Consider the following 17470-nt stretch of genomic DNA (forward strand, 5'->3'; position numbering starts at 1 on the left):
AAAAAGAAAATCAGCCATTTCGACTGCATTTTTTATAAGCGAACGAGCATTAAGAAATGTACATTTTATTTTTTTAGCTATGCTTCCGCAAGTTCTGGGAGGCTAGTGACTAAGCAAGTTTATCTTGCGACAGGTAAGTGTTAGAGAGCAAGCCGAACAGGTTTTATTTGATGGTTCATCCACTAGGGAAAATGTAGGACCAGCGCAGGACTGCGCTGCAGAGTTGAGCCTTCGTAGCTCCTCGCTGGTGTAGCTATAAACAAGCATTGGAAATGCAATAGGTCTCGCAATAGAAAAGTTTGAGCTTTTGGTGTGGAAAATGTAAATATTTTTTACTTTTTGTTTATGTTTTTCAAAATCTAAAAGTATTAATTTTGTTATTAGAAATGCCAATAGTTATAAAGTTAGCAAATGTTACATCTATAGCATTAGTAAAGGTACATGTTCTGTTTTCCCCTGTCTTACATGTATTGATCTGACAAATCAATGTTTTAACAAGAACAGAAGTGAAAACATTTAACATCTTTTTATGACATTTGTAATAAAGCTTGAAACATTGACAGAAAATATTTGAACCAGTTGTTGAATGGTTGCACAGATTGATGCTGTGGTGGCGCTGAGTGATGTTGTTTTGGCGACAAGTGATGCTGTGGCGTTCAGTGATGCTGTTGTAGCGCATAGTGATGTGGTGCCCCTGAGTGATGCTGTGGTGGTGCTGAGTGATGCTATGGTGATGCAATAGATAGAGTGAGTGCGATAGATAGAGGGAGGGTGATAGATAGAGGGAGGGCGTTAGAGTGAGTGAGGGCGGTAGAGTGAGTGAGGGCGGTAGAGTGAGTGAGGGCGGTAGAGTGAGTGAGGGCGGTAGAGTGAGGGCGGTACAGTGGTAGGGTGAGGGCGGTAGGGTGAGGGCGGTAGAGTGGGGGCGGAAGAGTGGGGGCGGTAGAGTGGTAGGGTTAGGGCGGTAGAGTGGTAGAGTGAAGGTGGTAGAGTGAGGGTGGTAGAGTGAGAGTGGTAGAGTGGTAGAGTGAGGGTGGGAGAGTGAGGGCGGTAGAGTGGTAGAGTGAGGGCGGTAGAGTGGTAGAGTGAGGGCAGCATAGTGGTAGAGTGAGGACGGCAGAGTGAAGGCGTGAGGGCGTTAGAGTGCACCACACAGAAAGGCCACACCATAAAATGTACACACTGCCCACTTTAATACATAAAGGCGGCCAGGAAACAGTTACGAATGACATCCCAGCTACACCCTTACAGGTAGAAATAAAACCATGCGTTCAAACACTCCACGACCAGCAATTGTGACTTGGATAGTATTTTAGAATAAATATTGTCCTGTTAATTTCAATTAAGGCTGCTTTTAATACATGACTGCTCCATGGAAGATCGTGCATTTTCTTTTAACTCTGTAGCTTGTTAAAAGAAAGCAACGGTTTGCTCTTTCGGGTGGTTGCATCTGTGGCAGCCTTTTTAGCGCTCCAAGTGTGTCTAATTGAGCTGAGGTGAGACCTGCAGCACGTGTATTTACGTGAAGTCGCGCATTCAGGGTGATGTATGCCAATAAGTAGACTGCAGGGGTATTGATGAAATAAATAAGTGCACATGTCCAACATGCAGGACATTACTGCAGAGCCAACACACTACCCTAAACTCTTGGTAAAGGTGGTGTGCCTGATCGTTGCAGCCAACCAGCAACACCCAGGAAGGTCAATGAAACAGGTTAGCAAAGAGGACAGCCCCCAAAGTGTCTCCTGGCAGGTCTAAGCAGCTTGTGTGGTGCTGTAGGCCTTTTCCTCATGAACTTTTAGGATTGAATTGCCCCCATTAAAACCAGGCTGCTAGAAAAGACACACCTTGATGAGCTACTAATACTTAATATGGTGCAAGTCACAGTAGGCCTGTTTTCAAGTGTGCGTTGTATGGGTCTGTTTTGCATAAATGCAATGTGAAATTATGACTGGAAGTACGTGTAGCATGGCTCTTCTTTACAAAACATGTTTAGAATATGTTCACTTTACAGTAAACAATTTTCAGATACGAATAACCACCCATTCCGCTTGTCTGTGCATGCTGGATACTGTAGTTTCGAGTTGTTTCCATTTCGAGAAATAACATTTGAAAGCACCAGGTTACAAAGGAAAGAAATGTGCCTAGTGTGTCTATTACTGGCACACATAAGAAGCTCTGTTACCTCCAAAGGCAGCTTGAGTGCAAGACAGTATTAGTGTACCTTAGACCGAGCAGAGCATATCTGAGATATCTGGTGCAATGTCAGCAGTGCGCACAGTCCTCAAAGACACTTTGCATTCTGGGACTTGTAGTCCCGAATTTAGTCAGTAACTAAAGCTACAGGACACAGAAAGCAAAGAAAATGGTATGGCTGAGTTAATCACTCACACATGCCGTGGATCAGCTGCAGGGGTGCGGGGAGCATGTATCCTGTTGTGTCCTAAGCTCGGAAGTAAGTGCAGCTGCAAAGAGCAGGCAGCCTGTTGTGTCCTCAGCTCGGAAGGAAGTGTAGCTGCAAGGATGAGGGGTGGAGAGCAGGCAGCCTGTGGTGTCCTCGGCTCTGAAGTAAGTGTAGCTGGAGGGGGGTGGGGAGCAGGCAGCCTGTGGTGTACTCGGCTCAGAAGTAAGTACATCTGCAGGGATGTGGGGTGGGGAGCAGGCAGCCTGTGGTGTCCTCGGCTTCGCAGTAAGTGCAGCTGCAGGCGAGACGCGAGACGGGGAGGAGGGGTGAGGGCGACGAGAGAAACTAAACCAGTCTGACCATTTCATTGCTGGTTCGCCAGTTTTAGGGAGAAAAGGAATAGATGGTGTCAATGAAAATGTTTGTGCAAACACGTTGCTGATGACCACAAAATACGGCGCAAAGAAATGCAATGTATAGAGTACTACTTAAGTGTGCACGCACAGGGGGGTGCAGATACGTAGGTCACCACTGAAGGATTCACAGAATAAGCACTAATAGTAAAGGTGTGCTTATCACCGCAAGATACACTTGAATAGGGTTAAATTCCGATAAAGGGTGCATTAACTTGTGCTTAGATGCGCTGTATTAAGTGTGCATATCACTGTTGACACGCAGAGGTGAAGGGTGATAGTGTCCGTATCACTGTGGTTTGCTGCGAGATTAAAAAAAACTTCCAAGTAACGATTTGCAAAGCAGTAAAAGTGTGTGTATCACTGTGGAGACACAAAGGCGGTACAGAAACAGATGACCAGCTGAAAGGTGTGCACATCACCATGCAACACGCACTAAGGAATTTTTCGCTGTACCACGGAAAGGCAGCACACTGGCGTGGAGAAGCAATCTCACATGAGATGGCTGTTATTGATGTTGATCACACGCTGAAGGGTGTGCGTGTCATCGTGTAGACATGCGTTGTAGAGGTAACTGTAGAATACCTTGAAAAGGCACACTGGAAGGAGAGCTTACATAAGATGGCCACTGTTATGAGGCGTGTGAGGGAAATGGCTGATGACATGGGGGAGTGCGCTGAAACTTTCGAGAGGATCGAGTGCTCAGGCAGTTGTGAGCAAAAAGTACGGGAAGACGGAGGGCATTTCTGTGGGGAGGGGGGGAGGAGAAATGCGACACGGCGGGCAGGGGAGGGGGCGGAGCGGGGAGAGGGAACAGACGAAGGGAAGGCAGATAAGGGGAGGGGGGAGGAGAAATGCGACACGGCGGGCAGGGGAGGGGGCAGAGCGGGGAGAGGGAACAGACGAAGGGAAGGCAGATAAGGGGAGGGGGAGGAGAAATGCGACACGGCGGGAAGGGGAGTGGGCGGAGCAGGGGCCTGGAGTGCGGCTGAGGGAACTGATGTGCACGCGCTTTTAAGCTCAATGCGCATGCGCATTGAGCTTAAAAGTCACGGGCACTGCAAGGAATCGCCACGATTCCTTGCAAGTCAGTTAAAGAGTGGTTAAGCCCCCATAGTCTCGCAAGCTCGCTGCGCATGCGCATCGACAGGCGAGACCTAAAAACGAGGAACTAGGAGGCAAAACCAGCAGGGGTATTGGTGCTGAGCGCGGTCGGTGCGCAGACAGGCACAGACGGCTTGAATTCAGCACGCCAACTGTGCAGACGCACTGCCGGACGAGCTTTCAGCCCGGCACCCAAGGGTCGCTGCTAGGGGCGTGTCTGAACAACTGCTGCACGCGTTCCTATAGAAAATATCACAAAGATGTTCCGAAGTGTGTAAGGGACTGTTACTCTAGAGGTACTATTGACGGGTACATTCAACCCGTGGCCATACGTATGGATTGAGCATAACATAAGGACATATTGACGATATATATTCTTTAATACAAAGAGGAGGAAACTTAGCTTCATAATATGTTCATGCATGACTAAGTGGGAACACTCCAATTCTTTAGATGTGGAAGCCCTGATGAAGTTCAAGTAACACAAATTTAACAAAACGCTTTGGCTGACTGTTTTATATGAAAAAAGATCATAAATTTAAATAAAAAGGAATATCCATCACAAAAATTGGCTGGCTTATTATTTTGGATTAGAATATTACTGTGCACCATTTCATATTAAGTACAATTCTCTATTCTGCAGAGCAGCTGTAGCAAACAACGGCAGGTACAGAAACTGTTGAGCACGGACAGTTTAATTAAAAAGAAACAGAAAGTGAGGTGCAATATTTATGGTCTGCCATTGTGGTTTTGAAGGAGTCCCAAGAGGATGCCTGGAAACATGGCTCACAGGCATACTTCAGCAATACTTTGGGAATTTACACATTTTCAGGGAGCAAACAGAGTGAAAAAACAATTGTGAATACTCAGGTTATGTGGTATTCCCAAACTTTCCGGGTCATCTTTTCCCTGGGATGCCATTTTGTGACCTGGAGTAACACGATTACATTGTTTTAAGAGTGCAAGGCCACCTTTCATGAAACCTTCCACTAGTAAATCATGTGACTTGTATGTATAAGTTGGATGTATATCCGCAGATAGATTTGTGGCTAGGGCTCAGCCTGCGTTAGAGTGGATACCAAGGGTAGCCGGAATAGACTTACTAAGCTAAGACATTTGTACACATCCGGTGTGTACCAAACAGTGTGAAGATGCAAGGAGAACACACATTGCTCACCCTGCTTTATATAGTGTCATGTCTGACTTGTTCTTCATCTTGATTGTCACAGATCTGCTACTGGTGGTGCCCAGACTGATTTGGTCGCTGGTTCTACTCCTCGTCTCCATGGTTTCTGAAAAAGACCAACACATATTTAACTCTTCAGACTCCAAGCCATCCTTGGCCACATCAGCAAAATCAAAGCACACTTTCGAACAACTCAGGCTCCATCCACCCAGCCCAGGTCCCTTTGCCTCGATGACCCATCATACACCCAACCAAGCATAGCCTCTTTAATACAACACATAGAAGCCGTAATCCACCCATCACCGGCCAAAATATTCCCAAAACACAGGCACAAGGATACACCAAACACAGGCTCCATAATCTTCACAACTTTCAGACCCCATATTATACCCATCCCTGGCCTTAGGATCCACTCAAAACAAGAACGATCAATAGCACTTTCCAGACCGTTTCAGGCACCCTACCCAGGCACAATGACCTACCCAATACAGACCGAATCATGGTCACAACCAACAGACCCCATCATCCACCTATCCTAGGCCCTACATGGCCACATCATTCACCCAACCCTGGCCTTAGGATTCACTCAGCCCAAGAATCATTTCCAGACAACCTACTGACACAGTCAGGAACCCAGCCCGTGCTCTTGGGAGCTACCCAACGCAGACCGAAGCACCTTCTCAAACTCCAGATCCCATCATCCACCTATCCTGGAGAAGTGTGGCTCACTGGTTAGAGGAGGCAGACCTGGAAGCAGAGGTCAGCCCGGGACCAGGGTTAAATTCCCGGCTCGGCGGAGTCTTGAGTCCTAAAATGTCCATGGACTCGACAATTCTCGCTCCGGTGCCAACTCGATTCACGGGTTCACACTCTGCGACTCTGGGCAATAGCTTGCTTAATCTCCACAACGGCCCCTCGCGGCGGGATGCCTGGCTTTCACCTTGCGGATACCCTGCCGGGGTTATCTCACAGGGGAATACCAGGACGGGTTCCCTAAGCAAGCGCTTAGAAACCGGTTGGTGATTTGCGCTATATAAATTCCTGTACTTTTACATTTACATCCTAGGCCCTTCAAAGGCCACATCATCCAACCAACCATGACCTTATGCTTCACTAAACACAAGAACCATCTATAGCACCTTTAAGACTCCATCAGGCACCCTAACCTTGAAAAAGTACCTACCCAATACAGGCCGAATCACCTTTCACTACCTCCAGACACCGTCATCCACCTATCCTAGGCCCTTCACAGTACACATCATTCACAAAACCCTGGATTTAGGATTCACTCAGCACAAGAATCTTCTCCAGACACCCTTCTGACCCCATCAGGAACCTAACCCAGGCCATGGGAGCCACCCAACACATACCCCTAACCTTCACAACCTCCAGAGTCCATCATCCACCTATCCAAGGCCCTTTACCGGCCACATCATCCACCCACCTCTGGCCTCAGCACAAGAACCATCTTCAGACACCCTTCAGACCCCATTAGGAACCAAACTCAAACAATGTGAGCTACCCAAAAACAGACCCCATCACCTTCACAAACTCCAGACACCATCATTCACATATCCTAGGCCTTTCACAGGCCACATCATTCAACAAATCCTGGCCTTAGGATTCACTCAGCACAACAATAATTTCCAGACAACCTTCTGACCCCATCAGGAACCCAACCCAGGCCCTGTGAGCTACCAAACACAGCCCACCCTACCTACACAACCTCCAGACCCCTTATTCAACCTAACTTAGGCCTTTCAAGGGCCACATAATCTACTCATCTCAGTAGTTATTAGAAAAATAGGATTGGTAACTATTTTAGGCCATTGGTCCGTTCCACAAATCAATAGTGAGGGAAATAAGTACTGCAGAAAAAGTACTTTCTCTCTTTCCGAACAGCTATATATAGTGAAGTAGAGACTATAGTATTCAGGTTTTAAATGAATATTGGAGGTATACATCGAAAAGGTCTGTTCTATCAAATGTATTACTTTCCTGTGAGGTCATCGATGTCAAAGGTTGTGTGGTGCAACTTTCTGTGATGGCATACAGGAGTTAAAAGCTGTGGAATAACACGTCTTTTGCCAGATAGAATGGAGCTGAAATGATTCTACAAGAGAGCATGCCAAAGTAGTGCAAGAAACTCTCAGGGAACTATCTAGTATATGGGTCTCCAACCTTTTCTGCACTGAGAGCTACTTATGATAAATAAAACACATTGAGAGCTAGTAATATTATTAGTGTTGTATAATTTAAATTTTGGTATATGCATATTAATTCAACCAAGCAAAAGCTTTCTAATTTATTAATCTGGGCTGCACACGGGTGAGCTACTAAGAGGTAGCAGGAGAGCTACAGGAGCTCACAAGATACTGTTTGGAGACCCAAATTTATAATGAAGACAATGTGAAATGTGTAACCTGGTTTTCTTACATATTTACATGTTATTTACTACACAGGTATTGCAATATCTTAACATGATCATGGTTTGTCATTGAATGCTTTGAGTTTCTTCACTGAGGTTTAGGACTAAAGGAAATGTCTGTCCATCACTAACAGGAGCGTTTCAGATTTACAAATAAAATGTGCTCTTTTTCAAATTTTGAATCTAGCTCACATTAACAAGGGAGGATCATTCACACTCTGCAGAATGTTGAATTAAACATAATTAGAACATTTTGGGTGCTCCATTGCAGACAATATAGTGCTCCCTGCTTCTACAGGCCGGTAAAAGCCCGCAGAGCAACATTCCAATGTCTTACAAAGGCCTCTCGGAGCTCGAGCTTCAATAGGCCTTTGTTTTATTTGTTAGAACATTCTGCCCTCTAGTGTCAGAATGTTCTAATAGCATGGCAGGGCTATACCGGCTATTAAAGTCCCGCTACCTTGTTAAAGTCCCTTGCCTTCGGCTCAGGCCTTTAACGCGGTAGCGGGCCTTTAATGCCTGGTATAGCCTGCTACGGCGGGCTATAAGGCTATAGTAAGGTAACTGTTTTACAAGTGTAAAGTAACCTGGATCAGAAGAACTAGAGATTCCAGAAGTGGAGCTTCCCTGTGCTTCATGACAACTAAGAAACTGACTATCCCCTTTACGAACATAGATGCAATTGAACTTCCTTTGCCTAAACTTCCAGAAAAACGAATTTGTCGCCTCAAACCCAATCAGAAACAAACTGATCTCCAGCTTTGGATGTTTTAAAACTGAAAGGATTCTAGCAGACACTAAAGCCCCCAGCAATATTCCTGGGCTTACAGTCAGCTCTGCCCTCACACCTATCCCTCACTGCAACAAGATTAGCGAAGGCTGTAAACTTCCATCTCTACACTCTGAAAACAATTCAATCATCCATCTCCCTATTCTCTTATCTCCAGACTCGATTTAGGAAAACATTAGCAACTCTGCTCAAAAAGCAGCTCTGGCCTTGTTGGGGAGGTCTGTTTACTCTAAGCAAATTCAACCACGTTCTCCATATACTCCGAGATCTATACTGGCTCCCCATTTCAGCTGCTGCTGTGTCAAGAGCTATTGCGGATTGAAGCTTGTCAGCCAGATATCTAGGGGTGCCAGAGGTGACCGCTTTCTAAATGATGCAGCTGTTTTGAAGATCACATAACGTGTATTTGTAAAGCGCACGTTCACACGTGGGCATCTTGGCGATGAACAACAAATGTTTATTGACCCAACTCAATGATACTCATCTTATCGACCTCAGAAGGATCTACGGCTGAGTGGACCCGCAGGGAATTGAAGATGCGACCATGAGGTCAAACACAGCCCACCACAGTGGATGCATTTGTCCACTAAGCCGCCAGACGCTGTATGATGGTGTGGGCAGGCTAGATGAGCCAGTTGAGTGCAATCAGGTAGGGTAGCAGTGATGGGAGTATATTTCGTCAGGTCATGGACGAGACATGCTTTAGCATGTAGCATGTAGCATGCCTTATATGGGGCCAGTACCAGAAGCTGATCCCAGGCAGCTGTAGTTTTCTTGGCAATATGCAGGGGCTGCGCCTCCATTATAATGGAGGAGCAATGCCCCACTAAAATGCCTTCAGAGACAAAAAATAAAATGGTAATGAAGTTAATTCATTACCATTTTATTTTTCATCACCGCATCCTAGACAGTGTCAAGAAGGGGCGGGACTGCTAAGTGGCAGTGGGGAGGAGTGCTGGCAGATGGTTGCCTGTGCACTATTTAAAATATGCCTGTCCGTTATGCGACGGCCAGAGAGACATGCGCACTTTAAACCTCTCAATCCAGCTGTCTTAAAACAGCTGACCTGGGAGCAAGTGCAGAGATCTGGTGCTCTCGGGCGCGCCGACAGAGGCTGCTCCCTCCAATCCTACTGCTTCTTTCATGCTGGTTAACAGCATGAGAGAAGTGCCAGCATTAGTTAAGGGAGCTGGCTGGGGCCCGGATATCACAGAGAAAAACAGGATCGAAGCAAAGACGACGACTGCTGTACGGTAAACAACTATTTATATGATTTATTTATGCAATGTAATTACTAACCAGATGCTATTCATGGTATGGTTGATGCTCTATCTCGGCAGAGTCAATCTAAAAATGAGAACACACGAATAAATAAAGCATCCATAATTCTATCCTCCAAGACTCTGAATAATAATTCTACTGCTTTAATGAATGTGACAAAAGTACAAACCAACTCAGTCGAACAATAAGGAGACTGGAATAAAGGAACAAGATTTAGGCCCAGATGTAGGTAAATCTGATTTACCGACTCTAGAATACCGAATTTTACCGATTCGGTATTCTAGATTCAGTAAATCAGATGTAGGTAAAAATTTGGTAATTTTTACCGAATCTGTATGATTCGGTAATTACCGAATCGGTATTTACCGATTCGGTAATTGTCATTGATTCCTATGGGCCTACAGGCCCATAGGAATCAATGTCAATTACCGAATCGGTAAATACCGATTCGGTAAAATTACCGATTTTGCAAGGGTGGCAGGGTGTCACTTTGACACCCTGTTGCACCACTGATTTTGCCTTGTGTGCCATGTGACACACATACATGCCCTTAGGGCATGTATGTGTGCCACATGGCACAGGTGTACATGCACAGATGTGCATGTACACAGGTATTCGTTATTTACCATGCAATAGAATTACATGGTAAATAACGAATCGGTAATGGCCTGTGGCACTGTTTTCAGTGCCACCTACATCTGGATTTACCGATTCGGTTTATTTACCGATTCTGTATTTTACAGAATCAGTAAATTTACCGAATCGGTAAATTTACAGATTCTGAATGTTTGAAGGCCCCTACAACTCCATTTGCAAATACCGGTCAGTAACAAGCGAAATTGGTCGTTACCAACCGGTATTTGCCGACCTACATCTGGCCCGAAGACATAAAAACGACGAATAACTGCATAAAGGGTAAACCAAGTACTTACCCTCAAATCAGTTAAGACACTATGCTATGACTTGGCTTCACTACTCTCAAATTGTAGGCGATCCCGGACTAGCTAAAATATTAGCAGCTCTTGGGAGTTAATTTGATGGTCAGATGAATTTGCTCATGTTAAGAGTTATGTACAAGGCCAACACAAGGAGCGCTGAAACTTTTCAGACAATCGCCCCCAGTCACAGATCTGGGTTGAATCCACCATCGTTCTTTAGGTCACTTCTCCATCTCAGTTCAGACCCAGCTACATGCAAATCAGTCTTGACACTGTGCCTCATGGGAACAGTCCAACTCGAACTGCCAAGCTAGGTCTTCCCTCAACCGGAACAAGCATCCTGGGACCGGTTTCGGGATAACACCCCTCATCAGCCATGCTAGCTTGAAGAGTTATGTACAGACATGTCCCATTTGTGCTCAGATAAAGGGTACACCTAAGGGCTTATTAGGAGCTACCTGTTACACAACTATCCTGGCCTTTAGTGGCAATGTTTTTTTTTTTATTACGTAAAAGTTAAGGTTGCACCATAATTTTGTAGGTTGTAGATTATTTGTCTAACTATAAATGGGTTTCCAAATAGTTGTAGGTTACATCTTCCCCCTGAAGCAACCCCCTGGTAGCAGTATTAATAGGAGCTCCCCCTCTTAAAGACAAAATTACTGAATGAACTGAGGAGCTTATATGCAAAACTAAATTCTACTGTAAAGAAGTTTCACGAAAGGGGACACTGGTGTTCGCGCATATCAGCATAGACTGGTGGGGTGGGTGGGTAGAAGACCAGAACAAGAAGAGGGCGATTGTATTATCATCAAGTTTGACCAGATCGGCATAGGAGGGAAACTCTTCCGTTGAGGTCCAAATCACGGCCCAGGTGGCATCAAGGCTCTGCCGCTTGTGTTTATTTTACCAACCATTAGAGGGCCCTCATGCTTATAGCCCAAGTGAGTCGAGTAGCCTTGCCCCTGAGTTAGTTAGGGCCCACACGCTGTACAGATCAAGATCCAGGGATGGCGGTCCTCTCCCGTCCAATCTTCCAATTGCTCTTATACCACCCCCAAATTAAAGAGATTTAATTGGGGAGGAGGTAGAGGAGAAAAGTCTAGTATACACAAATAGTTTTTTACCTTTGAGCCAGCTGGATAACAATGACTGATTGGGGTCATCACCCCCCCCTCCCCACCCCCCCACCCCCCATCCAAACCCTAGCTCTGATGGTTCACGTATTACCCTTTCCCATCCCATTTACCAGATAAGCAACGGAGATAAATCACACTTAAGGGTTCTTAGTTGGAATATAACTGGCCTGAGAAACAAAATAAATGACCCCATGTGGTCAGATAATCTGAGGGAGTATGATGTGGTGGGCCTACAAGAAACATGGGATAAGGACAACAACTTTTGGTTGGAGGGGTATAAGAGCAACTGGGAACCTGCAGAGCCCGCTCCAGCAGGTACAGCTAAAGGGGGACCAATAACCCGATTTTCCCTTAAAATGAGAGGAACACATTGTATGGTGGACTCTGGTTTTTTTAAACTGTCTAGCAGTAGAAATAACGCCTCCCCAGGGACCGAAATTCCTAATTGTTAATTTTTACAACTCCCCTGAGAGCAGTTCTATAAATGAACATTTATGTAACTTAAGTAACTTAGAACGTTTTTAGAGGTTTATAGGGAGAAGCAAACTACTTTTTGTTTGATAGTAATCTGGGGTGATTTTAATATACATTTAAGCACAGCGAATGGTCACGTCACAGATTTTTTGGCTCCTGTTAACTGTGTTAGCCTGCATTGAGCGCACTCAGCAAGGGGGTTTCCTCGAGGATTTACTGGCTGAATCTGATATCGTACAACCGGGTATAAACCCAGGATCCCCACTTTTAAGGGGAGGGGCCTGAATTCAATAATTGACAACATCTCCATTTCCCCAGGCCTACTAACATGTGGTTTCCTATAATGCATTGTGGTCACACTTTAGTGATCACAATCCTATCCACCTTATATTGGAGGGTGGCATGGGTTTAGCTGATAAACCTAGGGAAACTCTACTGGTAAATGTTTAAAGCGAACAGACCAGGGTCAAAGGTTGAAATGGACTAAGGTAGTCTCAACCCTTTTTCTTCAAGAATTATTGGACATGGTTAATGAGGATATTGGGGTTTGTCTGGACAATACCAAGATGGGGATAGAAACTCTCCCAGCTTTTGAAAGGATCTGTGAGCAGGTGGCTAGTGGTCTCACACACCCAATAGGAAACCGCAAAGAAACATGCGAGAGGTGGTTCGATGGCAAATGCACTGAAGCCCACCAAAAGCTTCTTTATGCCTTAAAACAAGTTCCACAAGATAAAACCCCAAATAGTGATACTTAGAAAGACATATAAGCGGTCCTAGAAATCCGCAAAACCGAAATCAAACAAGAAGTCTGGAATGATTTACTTTCAGTGGAGTTTCTTAAGAACAGCGCCAGGTTTTAGGAGGTTGTAAATAAACCTTTTTTTCTGGATTAATAACTCCCCATTGGAATGTAATATAACGGAGGATCAATGGCTCACTCATTTTAAATATACATTTGATTACCTGGAAGATGTGGGAACCCCTAGTCACCCCTCACCAAATATGGGTACATATAGTCTGTTTTTTGACGAAGAGGAAGTAGGGTTGGCAATCATGCAGATGTCTAGCAACAAGGCCCTTGGTCTGAATGGCGTACCGGCTGACCTATATAAAACTTATGAGACACTCTGGGAAAACATTGTAACAAATGTTTTTAATGTGGTATGTCAACATGGTTTCCAGAAGTCTTGGTCCAAATCTTATATTCTACGGGTATTTAAAAAGGGCCAGAGATGATCCACGATGTTACAAGGCCAGATCTCTAGTTGATTCCACTGTGAAGGTATTGGGGAGAGTAATTCTCAGCAAACTAACAGAATGGTTGGAAGAGAGTGGTGTTCTGTCAAATCTGCAGTATGGTTTTAAAAAGGGAAGGAGCACAGTTAATCAGTGCTTAAACCTGCACTTGTTAGTTGAGAAGTACACAGCAGCCAAGTCCGGGACATAATAATAATAATAATAATAATAATAATAATAATAATCTTTATTGCATGATTAATAAAAATCTTTACAATTACTCTTTAAAAAAAAGAGAAGAAATGCTTAATCAAAGAGTTTTACAAAGCAAATAAAAGCAATAAATAAGTTAAAAAAAGAAAGAAATAACCATGTAAACTAGTACAGTACTGTGCTTTTGTATAAAAAGCCTTTCACGATTTGCTGTGTCTTTAATTATCAAGAGAGAATTGTCTTAAAGTATCAAAGCAGATCTCAGTGAATCAAGTTCAATCACTAGCCACTGGGTTTAGGGTCGTGTTAACTATTTTCATGAGGCGCACTAGTCTACAGGCTAATTGGATGTCTTCTCCCTTGAAGCTCATCAGCAGAGCTTGTCGACGACTTCACACACAACTTTTGTTCCAGAGCTGTGTTAGTTGGCTCCTTCTAGCTCTATCTAAAGCCCTGCAGCTACATAACAAGTGCAGAACATCCTCCTTTGGGTTATCACAGAGCCTGCACTGAAGGTTGAGCTCCAGGCCTTTCCATGGGGGGAGATGTTCTTTTGATGGGATTACCCCCATTCTCAACCGCAGAAAGTCTTCCTTCGCCTTCCTTGAGAAGCCAGTGCTGAGGTATGTCTGTGGTAAGGCGCTGGTATAGCCTTGGATCATGAACCAGCCGTGGGACCTTCTGGTTAGTGCTGCTTTGTCTCCTTCCAAGGAGATTATTTTCACAGATTTGTTGACAAGGCGCTTAAAGCATTTGTGTGAACAACTCGAATCCCAAAGGTCTTTTAGCGCAAGGAAGTTTATAGCTGCTTGAAGGTAGACCATTGCAGGGCAGTCCTTGTTTGTTTCCAGCTCTTTCCAAAGATGGGCATTCAGAGAGTCTGTTTCAGCGTTCCTTACTTTATGCCAGTATTTTGCTTATGCGCCCTTACGTGCAATTTGCTGCTTCTGCAAGCCGAACTCCAGCCTTAACTGTGCAGGAGAGGTGTACGGATGGAGCGTGAAAAGTATTCACAGTGTTTTGCTTACCACGTTATCTAAGGTGACCTCATCTCTCCCTCTCATGCATTCACTGCCGTATGGTATCGACGGCAGTAGTTTTGCACGAAGTATGTCCAGCAAGGGGATTCAATTTGGGCCCGCTATTTTGTTTTTAATACTTTTTAATGCTATGGCCAGTGAAATCCCTCTATTCTTTATTGATGTTTCTTGTTGCTGGAATGAGCCTTTTGAGTCAAAAATGATCCCCAGATATTTGTATTGTTTAACTGTTTCCACTTTATGATCATGAAGAGGCCATTGAAATACTTGCTTTTTTGATTTTTGATTTAATGCCATTACTTTTGATTTTTCTGTGTTTATGGTTAGCTCGTTCTTTTCGGAAAATTTACTTGTTGTGTTAATAAGGTGTTGCAGGCCTACTGGAGTTTGGCTAATTAGTATAAAATCGTCTGCGTATAATAAGTTGGACAACGTAAAACCCCCTAACTTTGGGGCGTGATGGTTACAGTTATCTAGATCTTTGGAAAGGTCAGACATAAGGTTGAACAGGGTCGGTGCGAGGACGCACCCCTGTTTTAACCCTTTTGTAGTCGGTATTTCTTTTGACAGACAATTGCCGGCCGCCAGTTTTATTTGGATCCAGATAGCTGTATGCAGTAAAATCAATAGGTTCAGTAATTTGGGATCAACCTCCCACTTTGAAAGCTTTGCCCACAGTTTTCCGCTGTCAAATGCGGCTGAGAAATCGATGTAGCACACATATAATGGTTTTTTAAGTTTGATTGTAGCATCTATCAGCAGGGAGAGGACTAGAATGTTTGTTGTGGTCCCCAAGTTTTTTTGAAATCCAGTCTGATTGACAGGGATACATTTTTTGTTTGACGACCAAACAATTAGTACTTCTAAGAGAAGCCCCGAAAAATATTTGGCGTCTATATCTATAAGGGCTATGAGCCTGTAGTTCTTAGCCTCGCCCTTGTTGCCTTTTTTGTAGATTGGTGCAATTATTGAACACTTCCAGGAGGACGGAAATTGTTCGGCCTTCCAGGTTTCTACAAAGAGCGGGAGCAGTTGTTCGGCCCAGTAAGTTGGATCTTGCTTGTACAGGATGGGAGGGATTCCATTTGGGCCTGGGGCTCCCTCCTTCCGTCCTTTCGCAATTCGTCCCTTCAACTGCACAATCGAGCCTGGAAAGTTGGACTCCTTGACTAGAGACTTCAGGGCCGTTGAGTTTGCCTGGAGAAACTCTGAACTTCGATGGCCTTTGCCTGAAATTCGTCATTAAAGTGTTTCGTCAGATGATTTACCCAGGTGACCTCAGTGATGTAGGAATTCACTCCAGGGGAGTTTGCATTCTCCATTCTATTAACAGTTTTCCAGAACCTTGCACTGTTATTATTTTTTGAGTCATGGAGCAGTTTAGCCCAAGTTTTTTCGGTGGATTCCTGCTTAATTCGCCACAAGATTTTGTTCTTATTACACTTTAGTGATCTCAATTTGGTCACTAAGTTGTTGTCGCTCCCATCTTTCCGCAGCTCGCGAAGTGTTCTGTTGATAGCCGTTTTATTGCCCTTAAATTGGAAGTTAGAAGAGTCTGAAAATATTTTTTTGAATTACTAAAATCGGCCGATCAAATATTTTTTGGCTTGTCCGTGCGTCGGTATCTTTAGCGAAGTTGGACTTGATATTCATTAGGCCAAAGATTTTCAGAAAGGACTCTCAAGCGATTATTTTATTGTCATTCAGCGCTGCAACATTTTCCCAGCAAGTCATAGCTTCTTTCGCCAGTCGTTCAGGGTCACTAATGTTGCACTTGATTCTTTTGCATTTTGTTGGGATCGATAGCTTTGGGCCATTGGCTGGGAATGTTAGAGCTGTCCCTTGCGCCCTCAGTATCAATTCTTGCGGGAGGTGGTCGCTGCAGTCGGATGTGACAATTTTAAAGTCGAGTACTAATGTAAACAGTGAATAAGATAGGAAGGTGTAGTCGATCGCCGAGCTGGAGATAGAATTGTGAAAGTTGCTGGTTGAGGGTCGGTCCCCCGGCGATCGGCCATTTATCGATATCAGGCCCAGGTTTGTTAAGTCTTCTATTAGGCTTTTTGATAGATTCGTTGGTTTGCCCCATGGACACACTTCCAGTGGGGGGATCCCCCTTGCATGCAAATGATCTTCCCTTGGATGATTCTTTTCCGACGACTTCGAAAGGAACATATTAAAGTCTCCCGAGACAATAAGGTTCGAAGTTTCCGCTTCCGTTATTATTTTGTTCAGTTCTGACACCAGGGATTTAGCGCGTTTTTTTTTACATTTTGGGTGCAGATAGGTATTGACCAGGATTAGTTATTGTCTGTTTGTTCCTAATATTGATATTTCCAACTGAACTACAGTGATCCAGTTTCCCGTTCCCGAAATGTTTTTATTTAGCAGTTCCTTTGCGTGATTTATTGTTTGTGTCGAGGTGTATGTGGTTAGTCCACCTTTCTCATGACCAAATTTTGAAGTTCTCCTTACTGGGAGGTGGAATGTTTCGAAGCCCTGCAGATGGAACGGTTCTGCTGACCAGGTTTCTTGTAGCAAAATTAAGTCATACTGCTGAAAGTATAACAATAGATCTTTATTGGTGGTTTTTGCTCCTAGTCAGTTTATATTCCAGTCCGGGACATTACAATTGGCCTTTATGGACCTGTCCTCTGCATTTGATCGCGTCAATAGATTGAAATTATGGGTGCTATTTATTGACACAGGAATGGACTGCGGTATAGTGAATTTATTGGCGGACCTGCACAGGGACCTCTCTGCGAGTGCGAGATTTGATAAGATGGGTAACTGCACTGAGCACTTTGGTATTGGAAGAGGC

The 17470-nt window shown here is 44.4% G+C and overlaps 1 long non-coding RNA gene across 2 annotated transcripts in view; it reads right to left on the reverse strand.

The window, feature by feature from the left end:
- Positions 1-17470, reverse strand: part of LOC147710122 (uncharacterized) — a 131278-nt gene that overhangs the window by 98221 nt on the left and 15587 nt on the right. For both annotated transcript variants that reach the window (XR_015295611.1, XR_015295612.1), the window contains exon 2: positions 5099-5213. This is a non-coding gene — a long non-coding RNA (uncharacterized LOC147710122). The remainder of the gene's footprint in view (positions 1-5098; positions 5214-17470) is intronic.

The sequence above is a fragment of the Lissotriton vulgaris genome, chromosome 5 (assembly GCF_964263255.1).
Source record: "Lissotriton vulgaris chromosome 5, aLisVul1.2, whole genome shotgun sequence".
Lineage (NCBI taxonomy): Eukaryota > Metazoa > Chordata > Amphibia > Caudata > Salamandridae > Lissotriton > Lissotriton vulgaris.